Here is a 20,703-nt window from a genome sequence, read left to right as displayed (position 1 = left end):
CCACAGAATTGTTATACACAGTTTTTCCCGGTGAGGAGATTGAGGCTTGGAAAGATTAGGTAAGTTCCTCAAGGTAGCACTCCTAGAGGCTATATTGGGAGGCTGTATTTTGTTTGATCCTCTGGAATAGACTTCCACATGGCAGGTGCCAGGAACCAACATTTAGAAGCTCTGTCAAATGCAGCTTGTCCTTTGAATAAAGATGATTAGCTAGAATTTCCAGCACCAGTGGAAATGATCCCAAGCTAGAATCTCCGCAGCACAGCGCTTTTTGCAGAGTAATTCCCACCCTTTTCTAACTACTGGATTATAGCAGGTTATAATGGTTTGTAGCTATTGACTCGCGGAAGGCTGAAGTTCACTGCAAATATGAACAGGAGAAATGTTCAAAAATAGACGTCTAAATCTTTTTACGGAACTAATCAAAGATTTACTGTAATTGCTTTAAAAAGGGCTCTCCATTAAAATATAAACTGGCAACGGGGGCGCCTGGGTAGTTCAGTCGGTTAAGTGTCCGCCTATGGCTCAGGTCATGATCTCGTGGTTTGTGAGTTCAAGTCCCGTGTCGGGCTCTGTGCTGACAGCTCAGAGCCTGAAGCCTGCTTCAGATCCTGTGTCTCCCTCTCTCTCTCTGCCCTTCCCCTGCTCACGCTTTGTCTCTCTCAAAAAAATTAACGTTAAAAAAAATTTTTAATAAAAAATAACTAAATGAAATGTAAACTGGCAACACAATCTTATACCTGATTCTTTTTTTTTTTTTTTAATGTATTGAGCATATAAGATGTGCCAGGTGCTGAACTGGATGCAATGAGAAATGTAGCATAAAAAAGAAATTAGCCTTCATCTCACAGGTATTATATTGACAGAGACAGACAGACATGACAGGGAAGAAGTATTCTAGTACCAACACGAAGAGTAATTATAGTCAGTACGCTGGACACATGAACAAGCTTGAGAGTCTCTGTGTTTGAGGCTACAAAAAATACATGCGTGATTTTTTTCAGACACTATTTTTGACCAGGGGAAGACAAAATGTGTGTTACAGGGTTTAAACACATTAAAAGTATTTTAAAAAAACACCTAAAGAAATAGAAATTAATTCAGAGGTTGGGAAGCCTTGAAAACTGGTTGGGATTTGAGGAAATAAAAGGTTAAGGAAATTCCCAATCCAGATCAGGAAAATAGCATGGACATCATGGGGGATTCAGGAAGAGCAGAGAGACATAGGTGAAGTGAGGGATGAGGTGAAAACGATATTGAAAAAGGAGAATAGAGTCAGATCAGGTCACAGCCTTAAGGTCGTTCTAGAGTGTCAGAAGTTGGCCTTTTTTATTTTTATTTTTATTTTAGTGTTTATTTATTTTTTGAAAGAGTGTGAGAGAGGCAGAACGTGAGCAGGGGGAGGGGCAGAGAGAGAGAGGGAGACGCAGAATCCGAAGCAGGCTCCAGGCTCTGAGCTGTCAGCACAGAGCCCCATGCGGGGCTTGAATTCAGGAACCACGAGATCATGACCCGAGCTGAAGTCAGACGCTTAACCGACTGAGCCACCCAGGCGCCCCAGAAGTTGGCCTTTCTGATGACCAAGAGCCCCCGTAAGTTTTGAAAGGAGGGAGGGAGGTAATTGGACTAGGTTTTAGGAAGAGTCCTCTAGCACAGTATAAATGGTGGTGAAGAGAGGTGGGAAAGTTAAGTTAGGTACACCTACTTAAGATCCAAAAGACAAACTACAAACCTGATCATCAGCCAGCTCATAAGGACTCTGTCACAGAGATCAATTCTGCAAATATCACAGCACACCAGAAAATAAGTGCTGTTGAAGGATAACTAGTTTCTTCTGGAAGCTATGAAGACCATTAACTAGCTGCTATTTTTTTTTTTCCTTTTTTCACTCTCTATGCATGAAAATATCCCAAGTATTCGATAAAAACACACAAAAGTTGTCCCAGCACTGCTTAAGATCTAAATTTACAGTGTCTTTTTCTCCCTAAAATACCCAAGCATCCTCAAAAAAAAGCCAAAGCAGCTATATGTAAGTCAAGGAAACCAGGATCTTTTTAAGTTGTTGTTTTTTTTTTTTTCCGAAAGAGAGAGCACAAATGGGGGAGGGGCAGAGAGAGAGGGAGAGAGAATCCCAAGCAGGCTCCACCCACTGTCAGCGCAGAGCCCAACATGGGGCTCGAACCCACAAACCGTGAGATCCTGACCCGAGCCGAGATCAAGAGTCGGACGCTTAATCGACCGAGCCACCCAGGCACCCCGAGATCTTTTTCATACTAAGCTTGGGGTGTGAACTTGGAGGTTGAAACCATGAAAAGCTAACTTCTCAGAACTGCTTCCTGCTGTCCAGCTGTAAAGGAGTTGGCATATGCAAGAGAGGAGCAAAATTAACTTGGGAGTATCAGTGTTCGCGAACATACTAAAAACCATGAAGACTGTACCTTTTTAGGTGTCTGCGCTTTGTGTACAAGGCATAACAAGAACGGGGTGAAGTGAGTCAAGTGGTTGTAAATATGTAGCTGTAACACTGCTGGAGTCTAGATTAATAGACTACAGCTGCTCTCTCTTCACTCCTCATGACCCAGGACCTTGACATTCACTGAAGCTAGGTCAACGTCCTGCTCTATGGCTGTGAGCTCCAGTGGTTCCTCAAAGGCCCTACAGAGACAACTGAACTAGAAAGACACACGCTTAAAAAAGATGCACTAGATAATTCCAAAGACACACTTCCCACGTGGAGCCCCCGGTTGTCTGCGCCTTAACAAATACTGGAAATTATTCTAAGGAAATGAATAGAATAAGGCTCAGAATACTGTTTGAGGCAAATCCGTGTCTCTGCTTTTTACAGGTATTGAGCCTTCTTTGTATCGGCCTGTTGGGTCTTTTTTCTTTTTTTCCCTCCTAGCTTCCCTTGAAAACTCACAGCTATTTTCTCAGGATCCTCCTAGAAATAAATCACTCTTGTTAACAAATGTCGCTTAGGTTTAAGCTCATTAAAACATACCCATTCTATGGGATCCATAATTCACACTCAGTTGGTACTTATTCTCCAAAAACATAAGACTGTTTTCAACGTTCTGAAAGGAGACGGAGCAAAAGAGGCTTTTTCTGTTTTCAGTGAAGTTGCTGCTATGCCACAGCGAAAAGCTATCTGTGTTATTTCAGGTGCTCGCTTTTATGGCCAAAGTTGTGCCCAAAATACAATATGCCTTTAAATGGCTCTGGGATTGATTAATTTCTCAGATGTTCTCCTTCCCCCTATGATGATGTGGATTCAGCTCTGGCCCACTTCAACTATTAAATTATCCTAAATCTTAGAAAACTGGTTATTTTCCTGCACTTAGGGTACCCATTTTGGGTAGAGCTTTAAGTAACATTAACGGGGTGTAAGAGGGCAGGCTAACAGACACTAAATATCAAAGGTGTTCTCAATACGTCACCCTTTAGTAAAAGAAAAAGGAAACAGGGTTGTTAGGGCTGACCTAGGGATGAAGGGAAAGGTCCCTTGTTGTTTCTTCAAGCCCTACTCTTCCAAAATTTTTTCAAAATTCTGACCCAGAATAACTACAGTTCCAGCCCTGGTTATGTTTCATCACCAATCACAAAGCTTACCCATTTCATCACCTTATCTGCCCTCCCCCGCCCCTCACTGGTCAACCGTGATCTCCTTTTCATTTATTTTTTCAGGGCTATTGTGAAGGGTGATTAGTCCAACATCTCTTACATAACTCATGACCCTTTAGCAGGTATCAGTGGTATCCATTTTTATAATGACCCGGGGCTCAAATTATTGTTTTGGCTCCAAGCTAAAGAACTTCTCATTTTCCTCCCTTATGACACTTTGCTACACATTGATAAGGTTGTTTTGGAGGAAATTCATGATCTCACATAATAGTTTCCTCTGAATTATTTGGAAGTTGGGCAACACCGGACCTAATTATAAGGAACAAAAGTCTGTAATTTCTAAGAGGAAGACCTCAGTCCTCTGGAGCAGGCCCCTTCCTCAAGCGATTGATTTAGTCTCCTAAAACAGCTCCTCTGTTCTCCACAGCATTTTTAAACACAAACTCTTTTGCTCTTGCATAAAGATCTGGCATTTTCTTATTCTACTTTACAGTAAAGTATTTGGCTTCTTTGAAACTGTGGTCTAGGGTTCATCTTCTGGTTACACCAAAAAAATTCTTGCTCCATAGCGTTTGCCTCCCAACCTCATTTACATTTCGCGTCTGGATCGAAATTCCATGTGAATGTGAGAAAACAGAGTTCTGTCTTTTACTGGCTGCTCCAGAATTTGCTTACACACGCTTCAGAAGACTTCGCTGCTAACCTGTGCTGTATTCTTACAGAAAGTCAATCACCACAGTGTTCTTGTCTACAAAAAGATAACACATCGAATGTCCCCATCACACTTAAAGAGCAGGAGAATTAGGAAGTTGGTTTTTATTGCAATTCATTTTTTGGTTCAAGGTGTATTTTGTTCTAGACTGTCTCTTATTAGCCTGACTGATGTCATGAGGTAGACAGACCAGGACGTTTAGCACCATTCCCATGGCAAAGGGGAGAAAATGGAAGCCAGGGTAGACAAAGTGACATGCCTCCGGTCACATGGATGAGTAGATGTTGGAAACCTTGGCTGAAGTCTAAGCTTTTTTTTTCCCCCTCCCCAGCTTCACTGAGGTATAACTGACAAATAAAATTATGAGATATTTAAAGCATACAACATGACGATTTGATGCACACACTGTGAAAGGATTCCCCCACAGAGTTAATTAACACATCCATCACCTCACATGCTTCCCCCCTTCTTTTTTTTTTTTTTTTTTTTTTGGTGATATCATTTCAGTTCAGAATCTGAAGAGCCTTTAAAGCCTGATTCCATGTTCCTCATCCCACAATGCCTCATTCCAAGGGACAGATTTATTGACAGCTCCACGGTGAAAAAATAGTAATTCATTCTTTGAGATGATACTGTAACTATCTTTCAAAAACACAGGAAACATATTCTCCAGGTCTCAAAATCAAAGGATAATAAACAAAATGTCTTCCGGCACCCAGTACAGTTTTCTCCTAAGGTGGGTTGGCAAGGAACACCTGCAAGCCGGGCCCACCCTCTTCGATACAAGGGAGCTTTTGCCTTTTTTTGACAGAGATATACTTCTGGAATTTTTTTAGAAAATGTCTAGGAATGCTAACATTGTCCCTGTTTCTGCGTTGTAAAGACAAAAGGCATTATACACACAATGTATTATATACAAAGTAAAATACAATTTGACTCAACAACTGGTTATAGCAATTCTCTCATTGGTAAAAAAGTTTACATTATATGTGAATAACCAGAATCTACTGGTATCAACTCAGGCAAAATGAGGAATTTAAGCCTTTTTTTGCCAATTTATTTTCTAAACTACAGAATAAATAATTTTGTTCCCTGTAACCCATTCCATGGATATTTCATCTTTTATGGCTTGGACTCCCTCAACCTTCAGTTAATTTTTACCAGAAATTATCAATAAGGGGATAAATATTGGGCTTTGGGTGCTTTATATTTAAAGGCTTTACAGATTTACAAATTCCATCTTATTAATATCATATTACTGTTCGTTGTGCCTAAGGCTCTTTCTTGAGCTACTGAATCATTTTAAACTCTACTGAAATGTCTCTTTAAATGTATTGTTATCATTAGTGATTAACAAGGTCTGCCTGGAAACTTAGAAATCAAATTTTACACATAATTTAGGCACTTGTTTTCAAATTGTTCATTTCAGGAATTCGGTTAAATGCATGGTGATGTTAAAAACTAACGCAGCTCTGTGCATGTCTTTTGAGTACTTCTTGAACAAAGCCTCAGCAAGGACTGTTGCAATGTGTAAAACTCTGTGTTTAGTCTTTGGGATAGCAAACTACAGAACGCGGAATGTATGTCTTGTTCTTGTCAAGGAATTTGTAGTCCAGTGGAGATGATAAAGCATTCAAGGAAGGAAGGAAGGAAGGAAGGAAGGAAGGAAGGAAGGAAGGAAGGAAGGAAGGAAGGAAGGAAGGAAAGGAGAGAGGGAGGGGTGGAGGGAGGAAATTAGATCTTCAAAAGCAGCACAGGGGTATGGTGCCACCAGGAATATGTTTACTAGCCAACATTTCAACATGTGGCAGAAGGAAAATAAAATTTACCAAAAATTCTCCTTGTAACTATGCATAAATTGAATGAGATTATTATAACGTGTTGGATTCCAAGTGTCCAGTCCATTCATTGGGATAAAAGCTCAGGCCTGTTACAGAGATCCAAAAGCAGTAGAGGCTTAAACGAGAGATATTTATTGCCCACTCATGTAAAAGCACAAATTGGTAACACAAGAGGGGTAGGTCCATAATTATCAGACACCTAGGCTCCTTCCTCCCCACTCAACACACGGCTTCCCTTTTATGTTCAAGATGGCTGTTCCAGAGCCTAACACCTCTCCCCAGAGAGGAGAAAAGGGGAAAGTAGTTGGAATGTCCTTTCCCTTTAAGGCCACGGCTCCTTGGAGGGCACACACATCATTTCCTCTCAAACTCACCAACCAAAATTTGATAGCAAAGCAAGGGAAACAGAAATGTCGTCTTTGTCTGGCCAAAGCCATGTGCCCGGTTAAAACTTCTCGTACAAGGTAAGAAGGTTGAGTATGTGGGGACAACTCTCTCTGCCATGTGTAGTGACCAGGCTATCGTCCTCCACTCCAGAGCTCAGCTGTTAGGTATAAGAAGGGATTTGGGGTTTTTGGTTTTTGTTTTAATCACGTAGTCCTAGGGCTTTCATTTTCAAAAGAGATTAGAAATGCATCTTGGATGATTTCACAATCAAAGGAGGATTTCTCACCTTGTCAAGCGCTACTCATTTGCAGCTGAAAGCTAACACCTTATGCCAAGCTAGTCAGCGCCAAATACAATTAATTAGATTAAGCTTGTCGCTAAAATACCAAGACAAATGGCTTGAAACATGGCACTTTCTCCCTTTGCCTTTTTTCCCCCTCATCTGGTTTATTTACAATAAAAAAGTAGGTTGCAGGATGGAGTTGCAGAAACTGATCCTTATTAACTGTTACTCTATATATCACATAACTGATAACAGAATGCTGGAGAGAAAAACGAATCTGAATTGTGTTAGCATAGACTGCCCTACCCTGGATCACATTTAATAATTGATTACAGTGTACCGTTCATGGTGGTTTGAGAGTCTCCATAAAAATAATACCGGCAAGTCTGTTGACGTCATTCTCCTCAGAGCCTTCTCGATTTAGTACCAGAGCTGTGACTCGCACCTGCTGCTTCTCCAAACCAGAAACACTGAATTTTCCTTTGGCATTTTTCTTGGTAACCTCTCTCGAAGAAAGTGATTTGCCGGGGCAGTTTTTTAAGTGCACCATTTAAACAACTCTATCGCACACTTTGCTTTACACAATAGGCAACAGATAAGCTGTTTTATTGTGAACCAGATTCTATTTTAGAGTCATTGGGCGCTCTTGCTATTTAACAGGATCTGATAATCCATTTATGGAGCGTATTACTCGTTTATAGAGCAAAAGGAGGTCATCTAACTGTTTCTGATTTGCAACTCTGGGTTCCCACGTGACAGATTTGCCCAGAGCTCACCTGCAAAGGAAACTAGAGCAGACACGGCTCTTATAAAGACAGATCATAAAATTACAAAAATGTGGAGATCAAAGAGACAATGTCCAACTACCTCATTTGCAAATGAGGAAATGGAAGTCCACAAAGGCAGAAAGATCCCTGAGGACACCCACCCAGTTAGCGACCAGAACCTGGAGCTCCCAAATCCCAGAGGTCTGTACATTCTGTTGCTCAACACCCAGGCAAACACGAGGTTCAAGTGTCATAAACATAGATGCCCTTGCTCACAGGATCTGCTTAATAAGTGGCCAGCCTTAGGCAGCCTGAGGCGCATATACACCAAATTATTGAGAATAGGGTGGTAACCCACAACTAACAGACTTAAGAAAACCTCACAACTAAGCAGACTTAAGAAAACCTCAGCTTTCTCTTTGCTTCCTTGAGTTTTTCCTGCTTTTGTTCATTTCCCCTATTTATCTAAACCTGTGGCTTCTCAACTTTTTCAGGTTTCATATACCTGATCCTCAGGCTCTCAGGTGGTGTTAAACTTGTTCAGGATGCAGTAAAATAATGTTAAAAATACTAATAATCCTAGTGAAAATGATAGCTTATCTTATGGCCCCTTAAACATTTTTGCGTATCAGGCACTTTGCTAAGAATCATATTTTCTAAGTATATTACGTATATTATTTCACTGTAATTATACAGGTCAATTCCTACATTGATCCTAAGAAGTATACACTATTATTTTCCCCCATTTTATAGGAATGGAAACTGAGGCACAGAGGATGTAAGTAATTCAGTCCAATTCACACAGCCAGTAAGTAGTTATTAGTTAAAACCGGGTGGTCACTTTTAATCACTATATTGGCTATCACAGAAACACAATTACATATCACATAACTGTATGTCCAGGAGACGGTATGGCATAACAAAATGAGCCCTGGTGTTGGGGCCAGAAGAGTTACAGTCTTTTCTCTTTTCATCTTACCTCTATCCAGAGGTTTGAGCTTAATTAAACTCCTCCGTTGCTGGCCCTTTACCTCTTTTGACCCATGCCAGGTGCCTACCAATATGTGTGAGCACTTCCTTTAAACCATAAGCCATTCACCATACCTATGCATAATACTATTTTTTAAGAAACTGCTAAAAACTCATGACTTGGTTTGATTACACAAATATGTAGGAAGCATTGGTCACGTGCTGACTACCATTGACATGTAATTGGTCTTAGTAACAATTCTTTTCTTTTTTAATGTTTATTTATTTTTGAGAGAGAGAGAGAGGGAGCACAAGCGGGGGAGGGGCAGAGAGAGAGGGAGACACAGAATCCGAAGCAGGCTCCAGGCTCTGAGCTGTCAGCATCAGCACAGAGCCCGACCCAGGACTTGAACTCACCAATTGCGAGATCATGACCTGAGCTGAAGTCAGACGCTCAACTGACTGAGCCACCCAGTCGCCCCTCAGATAACAATTCTTATACCGCATAGATCTTTTTGGCTCCCTTGATCTCCTTGAATGCAAAATAGTCCAGGTTTCAATACCTCACTGCAAGTAACAGGAAAACATTATTCTTAAGCAATCACTGCCTTTTTTTTTTTTTTTTAAACTTTTGGCATTTTGACAGTGGGGCGGTTATGCCCTATAATCAAAGGAAAAACATAAACCGGTCATCTCCTAGCAACTCACTGAAGATTACTCTCAGGGAATAATTTGTGTGGCTGAATCTGGGAGCAGATAACTTTGAACTCTGAAGCCAGGAGAACTCCTGCACTGGCCATTAACTCTTCTCAGTATGTTGCAAATACAGTGAACCTGTTTTTGATGGTGTTGCGGGAAGAACGCACACGACAATATTCCAAGCACGGGCAGTTTGATGTGAAAGAAACCGAAGAGTTTTATAATCTTTTTTCGCTGTTGTTAAAAACCTAATTGCAATTAAATGTCACTAGTAATCAAGATCATTTTGCTGCTCTGCAGTTCCCCCTTCCCAGAGCCAGTTTCTCAGCTCTCTCATATAAAGGGATCATGGCATCCTTACCTTCCCTGATATCTTCTCCCAGGGGGCTTCTTATCTGCCTGCACGGTCTGGTGTGCTGGTGAGACCCGTCAATCAAAACAGTTTCCCAGTCAGTCTCAGGAAGCCGCTGTTCTTAGAGCCTTAATGTACAAAATAAAGGTGCAATCAACACAGATTCTACTCAGCCATCTGTGCGGGAAAGAGACAAATGTGAGTTTAGAAGGATTTATGTCATGTCTTCAAACCAAGATTTAGTACATTTCTAAAATAATTAGTTTATAAAAAGAGGAGACCTGACTAGAGAATTCATCTGAACAAATGACCCCCGGCAAGAAAGGGAACCCTATCTGAAATCATGCAGCCACTAGTCACAAGTATCACCATCAAAGGAACACTGACTTTTTAATAGCAGTAGTAGTAACATTTGTGGCATTATATGCCAGACCTACTGCTAAGTGCTTTGTGCATATTAATCATTGGCTCCTTCAACAACTCTAGGAGGTTGGCACCATTGTTATCCCTATTTATAGAGGAAGAAACTTCGTAGGTTCAGAGAGAGGATATGTTGCCTGAAGTTATCCATGTGGATATGGTAGAATGAGCTTTTAACCCAGTTGGATTGGGCCCAAAGTCTGCGCTCTGGATCACCAACTAGCCTGTCCCCGCAGTAGACATTATCAGGTACCAGTCCCATCGCTCCGTCAGGAAACAAGGCAGAAGGTGATGCTACCTACGGTTCTTGACAAGAGCCCATAAGTTGGATCATAACATTAGTCCTGAAATACTTTTTCTACAAAATCTCCTGATGATAGAGAAATCGTGTCTGTTTCTATTTATTCTGAAGAGGAAGAAGACTGCTTTCTTTTAGGTCTCTGGCTGGTGTTTTGCATACAGAAACGCAACCTCACTTTGAGCAGACTAAAGAAACATAATGGACTTTTGGTTTGCTCAGTATTCTTCAGCACTTGCATTATAGGACGTGGTAGAGTGAACATGACTAGTCTTTAAAAAAAAAAATATTCTATTACATATCCCAGAAACATTTACTGAGCAGTTAGTATTTGTCATTTATCTATTGAGCACTTAGATAGTTTTCATTTATTACCTCTGAGCTGTGTCCTTAATCCATTCATAGCCAAGAGAGGGAAACATGAATGAAGCTGTCACTCATGCATACTTCCCAAGGATTTTGATTCTGTCTACATTTTCCATCTTTTGCATTTTAAATTGTTGAGCCCGGAAATTTCCTACTCATTAAATAAAATCGTTTTTAATCTACTGTTATGAAAAACATTGTTTTTAAATTCAATGGAGTGCCTTTTAATCCTGGTAAATTAGGGCTTAGGAAAAAAGTAGTTAACGTTACCAACGCTTTTTCTGATTTGAAAATGTCAGTCCCATTTTTTCTGCCTTCATTTTTTTGCATTTAATTTAAAATTTTTCTTCCTTAACCTGAAAAGTTACATTATTTTGTTTTACATCTGTCCCTTTGACCTTGTTACATGCCTTTTCACAACTTTGTTATCTCTTTCTCAGAATGCAGGAATATTTCTTGGAGAGAAAAGCTGTAAATTGCTAGAGACTAAGTTAGTATTAAAACAGAATGAATTTTGTTAAAGCATCCCCGTTTTGGATTATTGCCTGGGATAATCCCTCTTTATCCCTGTGAAGTCAGCATAAATATTCATGACACCCCCTTTTACTCTTAGTATCGCTCTCTCAAATTAGGTAGGCATGCTTTCCAAAAGTGGTATAAAGCTAATGGTTAAGTAAAATAAATGTGTTTTTATTGGCAAACACACTCTTGTAGATATACTAGAAAACACTGATAATCTCCTAAAACCCACCATGAAAAACGCCACTGTAAAGCAGATTATTTTTTAAATGATGATTTACAAGCCTTTAAATTGTGGTCCCAAACCGCAATTCCTTATCTTTTCATGGAGTCATGTGCTCTGAAAATGACTTCTAAGTGAAAGTTTAAAATGATTTGCGACACAGAGACAGCAAGATGGCATTACAGACATTCCCCCCTCATCCTCAGGGGACACCATCCCAGACCTCCCGTGGATGCCTGAAACCGCAGACAGTCCCCAACCTTATATATACTATATTTTTTCCTGTATGTACACATCTATGATAAAGTTTCATTTCTAAATGAGGCACAGAAAGAAATTAACAACAGTCATAAAATAGAACAGTTATAACAACCTATTGTAATAAAAGGTATGTGAATGTGGTCTCTCTCTCTCTCTCTCTCTCTCAAAATATCTTATTGTCCTGCACTCACCCTTCTGGGGCTGAGGTCAGATGAGAAAATGCCCACCCAACGAGACGAAGTGAGGAGAATGACGCAGGCCTGTGACGTAACATTAGGCGACTATTGACCAGAGGCTACGTCACAAGGAGGGACACCTGCTTCCAGAAGGCGGTGGAGCCTGTAACTGAATTGAGGGAAAGCAACACACAGATAAGGAGGGGGCGGAGCTACAGTAGTTACAGCTGTTTGAAATTACTTCTGTGCAAATTTTAGTTTACAAGTTCTGGGTGCTGACGAGATAGAAAAGAGCCTAAAGCAAATTTAAATAGGGAGAGAGAAACATTAAGTTTGCTCAACCTGCCGTTACTCTGCACTCCGTCAGCTCAGTGTTTTGGTAAAAGTCAAGTGTAGACCAACTGTAGCGTCAGAGGCTAGCTAGCAGACCGGTGGCATGCTTTGAGATTTACTGTAAGACCCTGCTCAGAAATATCCTACACTCCAATCTGCTGGCTCCTCTGATGATTTGGAACACTATTCTGGAAAGAAATCGAAGACAAATCGTTCAAATGCATGTGTTAATTGCGCAAGGCAGTACCTCATTATTCAAAATCTTAACAAAACTAAAGGAAATTAAATGCAACATAGGAAATCAGCCACGCCTACAACTAAGTAGGGAAACCTGTTACCACCAAGAAAGTAACCTTTTCGTTATACCTAGGAGAGGTGGCAGCTGTTCGGTCACATTTACAGGATTGAAAATTCAGATCCTGAGTAGTGGTGGTGACTCCAAATTTCACGGACTTACGTCAGCACTGTTTGCAATCAATGCCCATGATCAGAGTCCAAAGTCTGATCATGATGTCTGTCTAGTTTCACATGAGAATACAACAAAGGCAAATAATGGTGTTTAGTATGAACATGTGGCAATATTAATTTATGTAATGCTGAAATAGAATGAAAGGGGAGCAATTGGCAAGTGATGATTATAGTTTCTATTGTTCAAGTTATAAAGCACTGACTTGTTCCACTCTTTGATTTTCTTTTGTGCTCTCGTCCACAGCGGCTAGGTTTCCACAGCCGCCTAAGGGCTAAAGTGGATAAAGCTGCCTAAGTGGTAAAAGTTGGTAAAGGTGACTACCTGTCTGGATTTCCTAAGGGAAAAAAAATATATTGACTTTAGTCATCTGTAATATTCATCCTTTCCCCTAACTACCCTGTGTGGGGCCACAAGATGCCATTGTGCAGGTGGGATCTCTGTAGGCTCCACCCCATGACTGAATTTCCTGACTCTGAATCACATTCTCCCCATAATGGTCCTGGTTTTCTGAGCTTACATTCTCATGGTGGGAAAGAGATAATAAACATGTAAGGTGAGAGATGGTGAGAAGTGCTCTGAGGACAAAAAACTTTCGAAGGGTAAAGGAAATACTGAGGCGGGCATTATATACATGGGCGGAGGGGGGGTTATGGCAGGTGTCTCTGAGAAAGTGGCATTTGAGCACAGACCTCGAGAACCAAAGGGATTCATAGAGGCAGGGTCCCAAGCAGTGGCAGAGACTGTGGGATCGCTGTGGGCTTGGCATGTCCCAGAAGCGGTGAGATGGTCAGCAAGCCTGGGGCGGGGGAGCATGGAGGGTGGGTGGTAGCAATGAAGCCAGGAGTATCATGAGGGCCCAGGGCATGGAGAACCCTGCAGACCATGGTAAGGATGGGAGATGGGAAGCCATGGAAGGGTTTTGAACAGGTGGGTGAGTGCTCGCTCTCAGATTTTGGAGACTTCATTCTCAGTCCTTAGGGAATAGAGTGTGAGTGGACGAAGGGAGACCAGTCGTAAGGCTACTGGAATAGTTCAGACTTAAATTCAGGTTGAAGGTGTTAGTAGAGAAGGTGATGAGGAGGATTTGGATTCTGGATACAGTCTGAAGGCAGAGATAGTAGGATTTGCTCGTAAATGCAAGAGAAAAACGAGCTGTATCCTGTCGCTTGGCTATGGGTTGGCCTGGGCAACAGAAATGGTGATGTTTGCAGAGAAGTGACATGCTGCAGGAAAGGGTAGGAGAGGGGGCAGTGGAGGGGCCAGGGTGACTGAAGGGCCCCCGGTGGACACTGGCCACGTCCAAGTGTGGGTAGGCAGTTCACATTCCAAGTCTGGAATTTGGAGGACAGGTCAGGACTTGAGAGAGAAATGTAGGGATCTTCAAATAGCTCTAATTTAGGTTCTATAGCCCCTCCTTCAAGCATATTCATATCTTACTCTGTGACTGCCTAAAGTACGGTCACCTGAACCCCAAATAAGTTTGGGAACTTTGCTGACATTCTTATGGTGGAAAAGAGATAATAAACACGTAAGAGAGAGATGGTAAGAAGTGCTCCAGAGTGTAGATCCAGTTGTGTTCAAAAAAAAAAATAAATAATGCAAAGAGATGATGGGAGGGGAAAACACGGAGAGGGTGGGAGGAGCCCAAAGACAGGCTTCCCCGGCTCTGCAATTTCTGTAGGGTTTTTTGTCCCTCAGAACTCACTTGGGTGATGCCATACGGCAAGAGTCTGTGTGAACTGAAACACTGGTGAGACCTATAACGTTCTACAAATTTCTCTAGTCAAACTTGAGAAACAAAACACCTATACTAAAAAGTTGGCTAGATCAGTTACGCAATTCGATCTTAATTGTAGAAGGTATCAAACCGGTGTTAACATAATCCCAAATATCTAATCAGTAGGATCCTTATTATGTTTTGGACATATTGATTTGCAATTCGCTAATGGAGCGAGGACTCGGTCTGGGGCCTCGCGAAGGCCTAGCAACGTTCACCCAAAGGACTTGGTTTCTCTGTGCCCCACCGGGCGGCACCGTCTACACACATCTCCACTAGCAGTGTGTCCCCTGATGTCCCAAACAGTATGGGCAGCAGACTGGCCAGTGCTCACGTCGGCCGGTAGCAGCCACCGCTAACACACAAGTCAAGTTCCTCACCTGGAAAAATGGGGGCTGTGTAAAGCAGCTGTGTAACGTGCACAGAACACAAAGAGAAAAAGAAAAAACGATTCAGTGTGGGACACTAACAAGCATAATACACGTAGAGGCATCGTGTCATAATGTGGGAAAGAACTTAAGTGGTAAATGCAGCAGAAAGCCTATTCAACCCATCTTGAAAATTTGGGGTAAATAAATGTTTTCACTCTTATGTGGATCCTGAGAAACTTAACAGAAGACCCTGGGGGAGGGGAAGGAAAAAAAAAAAAAGAGAGGGAGGGAGCCAAACCCTAAGAGACTCTTAAAAACAGAGAACAAACTGAGGGTTGATGGGGGGGTGGGAGGGAGGGGAGGGTGGGTGATGGGCACCGAGGAGGGCACCTGTTGGGATGAGCACTGGGTGTTGTTTGGAAACCAATCTGACGATAAATTTCATATTAAATAAATAAATAATAAATAAATAAATAAATAAATAAATAAATAAATAAATAAATAAAATACAGATCTAAACCTATCTATATTTTAGATCTAAAATAAAAAAAAATACTCAGACACTCCATGAGCAATAGAAAAAATCCTTTTTTGCCTATTTAACAAAAAAATGACGGAAGTAATGAGTCTGAACTCTTCATTGGACCACTCACATGTTGCTGTCTTACAACTCAGGATGAGGAATAATAATGCCTCCAGAAGCCTGAGCGATTGCTCTGTGGCTTCTAGTTTAGGTTTTCGGATCTCTGGGCTAACGAGAGTTTTGTGGAAGCAAAGCTAAAAAAAAAAGCATCATGGTGACTTTGAGTCCTGGGAACCAGAGTCACAGCATGCTAGAGTCAATAAAGAAAGGTCTAGTCCCACTCGTCTTACAGATGAGGCAACTGAAGCCAAAAACTTTAAGTGACTTTGTCTCTCCCCCTCAAGGTACTTAAAATGTAGCTAGAAAGGCAATGCATCTGAAAAGTTAAATAAAACGGCAATCACATCAGAATGCTGCGCGAGTTTGTATCTCAGCGTATATTTCACACGAATGGCTCATGTGGTAAGGCTCCAGAAATACAGGCAACGCTGTGGGTGATTGAGCCAGGGTGCCGGGCGATAGAGAGCTTGAGGTAAACTTTGAAAACAAGTTTCAACAAGGTAATCCAAGACGTTAAAGGGAGCATGAATGTTTACACCAGGGAATAAGTAGGTCAATTTTTCTGCCATGCACAGGGCTATCTTCTCTCAAATGCAAGTGTGTGGGTATGCTGCAATTTACTTATATGCTTGTTTTCACTGTAGTTTTAAAATAATAAAAATGCTTCACAAACCCTTAGAACATTGGAGAAAAAAAGTCGCTAGTAATTATCCTGACCCTAATACCAAAGATTAGTCTTTCTTTGAAACCTCCCATTTAGTTTTAACAAAATGTAAGCTCCCTTGTTGTCAACTTAGTGCCCTTTTTTAAAAATAAAAATTAGGGGCGCCTGGGTGGCTCAGTCGGTTAAGCGTCCGACTTCAGCCGGGTCACGATCTCGTGGTCCGGGAGTTCGAGCCCCGCGTCGGGCTCTGGGCTGATGGCTCAGAGCCTGGAGCCTGCTTCCGATTCTGTGTCTCCCTCTCTCTCTGCCCCTCCCCCGTTCATGCTCTGTCTCTCTCTGTCTCAAAAATAAATAAAACATTAAAAAAATTTTAAAATAAATAAATAAATAAATAAAATAAAAATTAAAAACTGCTGGAGAGCTCTTTGGCTCACAAGAACTGAATTGAAATTTTTGACAAATGATAGAAGAGGAATTCAAGTATATGTAATCAGCGTTGACTTTTATGTGTTGATACATATTGGAAAATCTGCCTGGAGAGAAAGAGAAAAGGGGGAGAGATATATACATCTACACGCACACAGAAGCCAATACAGATACAGCTAAAGATGGGAAATCCAGAAATAATGTTCTAATTCAGAGTATGTAAAAGCAATGACAAAGATAATATTAAAATGTCTCGAAAATATTTGTATCGTCCAAAGATGCTCACTTTTCAAAGATGACTGGTTGTGGGGCCTCTTCCCCCTTTGCCTTCATGATTTGAAGGTCGTCAAAACCACATGTTTCTTCCTCCTTTCTTTTTCATTAACACGACCAGGAAAGCACTGGGCCAGGAGAGAGCTGGAAGCGGGAGTCACGGAGGGTGGAGAAAATGGGCAAGATAATTCCAGGAAGAGCTCAAAATAGCTAATTAGTCTTTTGCCAAATGTATATGAAGTAATTTACTTTTTATAAGGTTCGTTCGGCTGAATTAAATGATTTCATTTTTGAATGTTCCTGTGATTATAACAAAAATATGACTCATCCAACTGATGGCTCATTCTTCTTCCTCTTGAGACTAAACCTTCAGAATCAGGATGAACAAGAAATAAATGGAGCCACGAAGGGTGGCCCTGATGATGGCTTCGGTGCTCACAAAATAAACAAATGCCGTCTGTGCTTCCTGTCTTTATATTTTACCTGTATCTATGACAATAGAGTTTCTGGACTAAATGTTTTGACTACGAGTGGTTAGGTAGTAACAAATAGAAGCCTTAGGAATGACATGACCGATGTTTGCCACAACTTCCGTACGTTTTTGAGGGTGCTGCTTTACTGACTGATGAGCATTTTTTTTTTAATTTTTTTTTTAACATGTTATTTATTTTTGAGACAGGGAGAGGCAGAGCATGAACGGGGGAGGGTCAGAGAGAGAGGGAGACACAGACCGAAACAGGCTCCAGGCTCTGAGCTGTCAGCACAGAGCCCGACGCGGGGCTCGAACTCACGGACTGTGAGATCATGACCCGAGCCGAAGTCGGACGCTTAACCGACTGAGCCACCCGGATGCCCCCTGATGAGCATTTTTGCTCTTGATCTAAGAGCATCTCTTCCCCTGAAAATCAAGAATCCAAGTCACCTCTGCCTTAAACTCATTATCTGATCATGTGAGAGCCCCCCAGGGCCCAGATTGTGCCCTTAGCACAAAGACATAGAAAAAGCTGGTGCTCCTTCAAAGGGAATGAAGATAGGCCTGGAGCATGGTAGGACTGTGATCTGGAATGATGCGCTCGGGGATGTCTGCAGGAAATGCCTCAGAGAAGTGCCACCACTGGTGTGGAGGTGTATCTGCAGCATCGAATATCCTAGGGGCACTTGGCTGGCTCAAGAGTGTGCAGCTTTTCATTGGGGTAGTGAGTTCAAGCCCCCGTGCTGGGTGTAGAGATTACTTAAAAAAACAGAAACAAAAACAAAAACGGCACAGTGATCCTCTCCTTGAAACAGTTTCACAAAGAAGCTTATGCCTATGATAAAAAAAAAACATACGAGGAAGTGTATACGCGCTATGTTTTAGGGTAGTGATAACATGCACGAGAATTTTCAGTATTGCTCATTACAGGTTATGCTACACATTGATGGATCCACATTATAGTGGTCCTGGACTGACATTTTGGTCAATACCTAAGTTACATATTTATAAACTGCTGTAATCCTTCAGATTCTTAGATCTAAGAAAGACATTCTAGTGCAGTGTTTAAGAACATAAATTCTGAAGCCAAACCGCCCGGATTCCCAAGCCTGACTCTGCTACTTAATTGCTGTGTGATCTTGGGCAGGTTTCTTAACTTCTCTGAGTTTTCATTTTTTTTTTTTAATCAGTAAAATAACAACAGTATTTTCCTCATCTGGCTGTTGTGAGCCTCAAGTGAATTAATATATATGTAAATACACTTAGAATAGTTCCTGGCACACAGAAAGCACTTAAAAGCTATTATTACCATGTAAGTTCTCTGGCAAGCAATTAATAAGCAAAGCAATAAGAAACATGTACATAAATATTCATGGCAGCACTATTCAGAATAGCAAAACAGCAAAATCTAGCAGCAACCCAAATGTCCTGAACAAGAAAGTCAACATGCAAACTGGTATATTCACACAATAGAATATTGTACAGGAGGCACAATGAGCACGCTATAGGAACAGGCAACAATAAAGATGAATTTTAGCAATACAATTATATCCAGCATGGTGACATCATTATAAAGATAAAAACAACTAAAATAAAGAGAGGATGCATATGTTCAAGGAAACTCATAAAAAGGAAAGCAAGAGAATGACCCACACGGAATTCAGAATGACCGCTACTTGAGGTATGGGGAAGTAAAAGATGAAACAGTGGCCCAGACCATCTGGTTAGATGCAGGTTCCTATCCAAGCCTATCTCTTGCTTTAGACGGCAGGTGTGTAGGTATTCAGGGGAAAGGGAGGAAGAGAGAGAAGAAGAGACACATGGACCTATGATAAGGCTTTGTCATGAACCAAGAATCACAATTTATCCAGTTATGTATCCTTGAGACATGCCCCCCCCCAAAGTAACGACAATCATTGTCCATTGTTAGAATCAATCCCAGTGATGTTATATTACAAATAATTGAAAGATAACACAGGTGAGGGATTGTTTGTATGTGTTGATCCATTTTGGCTGGGAAAAGGAGTAGTAAGATAGATATAAACACCATATGTTCTGAGGATTTTTCTAAAATAAATAATGTTGTTAGTCTTCTTCTCTTGGAAAAACAAAATGACAGGTCATGTGACTGTTTAGGGTGCAGACAGTGAAGACACGTTTGTTGAAAATGCATGATATAAACTGGTGATTTGGTATTGGTTAAATCAGTGTGGCAAGCATAGCACATTCATTACTAGTATCGATACTCCGGGATTCCAAATACCTTCTTAAATACATTTCACATTTCAAACAAAACCATCCTGCCAACCACCAAAACGGGCTCCACCGACCTCGACATTTGCCAGTGATTTTCAGGAATGAGTGTGGATTTGTTAGCCTGATGCCTCTAAATCATTCAAAGAGTCGTGAAGTGACATATTCCAGAAGAGACACCGTTACATGCAGATAAGAAAAACTTAGAAAGGTCATAGATAATCTAGTAAAAATGAAGGCAGGGACTGTAATGGGCAATTGAGGGCAATTGTCAATCTTCTTTGCACGGTCTCTCTCCCTGACAAACTGCTTTATAATGGCAATCATTCCTTCATGGCCACAAATGAGGACACCTTCATTGTATGTATATTTACCGAGCAAATTCTACCGCCCAGATATCATTAGGGGTGGAAGGGATGGCAGAGAAGAAGCTAAGAAAAGCCCCCACGATTAGTGTCTGCTTATGGAATATGCAATACTAAACTTTAAGTACCTGAGTAATGACTATGTCCTGTATTACAGTTATTCATCTCATTGCATGTGTTCCTAAAGAGTTTTTGCTCAGACAAGAATAGTCTTTGTCTCGCTAGGTAAGAAATCTGACCAAAAGTGATATGGTTATTTCTTGGAAGCTTTAACATTCGCCATCTTTGAAGTAGTCATACACTGAACCCAGAGGATAAAAGTATCTGGAAACAAGTGGCCTGTGAGAATTGGGCAGGGAAAACAGACTCTGTGTGTGTGTGTGTGTGTGTGTGTGTGTGTGTGTGTGTGTGTGTGTTACTCTTTCTCCCACTTTTATCTGCCCCTACATATTTACTACTGGAAGATCATCCATTTCGGGTTCACTGCTGCCATGGGGACATGAAGCCATAATATTAGTCTCTATATCACCATTAGCTGGTCATGTGCTCCTATCTCCCCTGCTCTGGGTATTAAACTGTCACTGTGCTTAACCTGGATTTGGCCTGTATAAAATCCAAAAAACTAAAAATGCTTATCATCTCACACGTAAATCTCTTGGCCAAAGAACCGAGGGGCTTAGACGTATTTTGTCCTTTCTAGAGCTGAATGTCTCTTGTTTTACTTCTCAAAACACAGAGAGTTAAGGGAGAAAGAAATGACACG

At 41.2% G+C, this 20,703-nt stretch overlaps 1 protein-coding gene and 1 long non-coding RNA gene across 51 annotated transcripts in view; one reads left to right on the top strand and one right to left on the bottom strand.

Moving 5' to 3' along the window:
* The window catches only part of SORBS2 (sorbin and SH3 domain containing 2), a 226,131-nt gene that overhangs the window by 88,047 nt on the left and 117,381 nt on the right, over window positions 1-20,703 (top strand). The gene's annotated exons all lie outside the window — the stretch shown is intronic.
* LOC111560096 overlaps window positions 1-20,703 on the bottom strand; it is a 268,612-nt gene that overhangs the window by 154,075 nt on the left and 93,834 nt on the right. Inside the window, exon 3 of the long non-coding RNA XR_002741620.2 lies at window positions 9,641-9,759. This is a non-coding gene — a long non-coding RNA (uncharacterized LOC111560096). The remainder of the gene's footprint in view (window positions 1-9,640; window positions 9,760-20,703) is intronic.

This window comes from Felis catus, chromosome B1, assembly GCF_018350175.1.
Source record: "Felis catus isolate Fca126 chromosome B1, F.catus_Fca126_mat1.0, whole genome shotgun sequence".
Classification (NCBI taxonomy): Eukaryota; Metazoa; Chordata; class Mammalia; order Carnivora; family Felidae; genus Felis; species Felis catus.
Note: the sequence above shows the minus strand (reverse complement) of the source record. Positions and strands in the feature narration are given on the sequence as shown.